We start from the raw sequence: 1,235 nt of genomic DNA, 5'->3' as shown, positions 1-1,235 counted from the left end.
CGTGCGCACACGGGCCGGGACTGAACGACTTGGGTCGCTTGTGTTGGTTTGTAAAAGCTCCAGCCCCCCTTCTTTGCGCAGACCCCCTCTCGCCTCTTTGGATGAGTGTATCAGACAAAGGCAGTAGATTCCAGCACTTTGTGATTCGTTCAGATGTGGCTCCATCCGCCTGTCACTCCAAAAGGGGAGGGAAAAGCTGAATGCAGCTAAATGAATGAGAGTTTAGTAGAAATTAGGCGAGAATGAGAGCAAATCATTTCATTTTCTTCTGTTATAATCGTTGGAGACCTTTAAACCCTTATATAAAGTGCGCGTAAAATAGCAATGGCATGTTTTCTACCATCAGTTTTCTAACGAATAACAGACGAGGGTGATAATGGCAGCACAGAGGTAATTAAATGCGTAAAATGGACATTTGTACCGAATTAACATGGTCACCTTCAGCTAAGCTTCCCATAATAACGCTTAAAATAAAAGCTGGCAGCTGTGGCCTTCAGAAATAATGCAGAATAAGCAGGTTGACGGTAAAGCGCAGCTCTCATTTCTCGCCCTAACGCCACTTTATGTTTATTGGTGAGGTCGATGGCGTGATTATGGTTTGATTTAAACACCATCTTGTTTTGATTTTCTGCGCGTGTCTCTGCGGTGAGCAAGTTTGGCTCGGGTTCGGGGTGCGAGAGACTGACTGTAGGTGGTGCTGTATCGTCTGCAGAGTCTAAAATAAGGTTTAGGCAATTTTATATGTTTGCAATTTATTCCTGAATTTATATTTTTGCATAATGCACAATAATGTCACATCTCTTACATATTTTAAACCATTTTTTTACATTCTTTAAAATCCTTTACTTCGATTAAATCAGATCGAATTGTTAAATAGCATGTCTGTTGCTTAAACTACAAACACAAGAGAATTCTCTAACCTTTATTAATATATTTAAATAATCATAATTGTTCATGTGAGACTACAGCTCTACGATAACACCACTCTGTAAGATGTCTTACATGAGTAAGCCTTGACTAAAATATAATACAAAAATCCGGAAATAGTATAGCTGAACGAGGTAATTTCGTTAAAAATGCATATTTATTTAGACAGAGCATGGTCTCATATAATATTAGATTTTTTTAAGTTATAAGATATGTTTTAAATAATAATTAAACAATTCTATGAGTCGTGATATGAAAATAATTCCTTGTGCCTGGAAAGACTCTGGAAAGCCGCAGTAGACAAAATG

Source organism: Triplophysa dalaica, chromosome 17, assembly GCF_015846415.1.
Source record: "Triplophysa dalaica isolate WHDGS20190420 chromosome 17, ASM1584641v1, whole genome shotgun sequence".
Classification (NCBI taxonomy): Eukaryota; Metazoa; Chordata; class Actinopteri; order Cypriniformes; family Nemacheilidae; genus Triplophysa; species Triplophysa dalaica.
Note: the sequence above shows the minus strand (reverse complement) of the source record.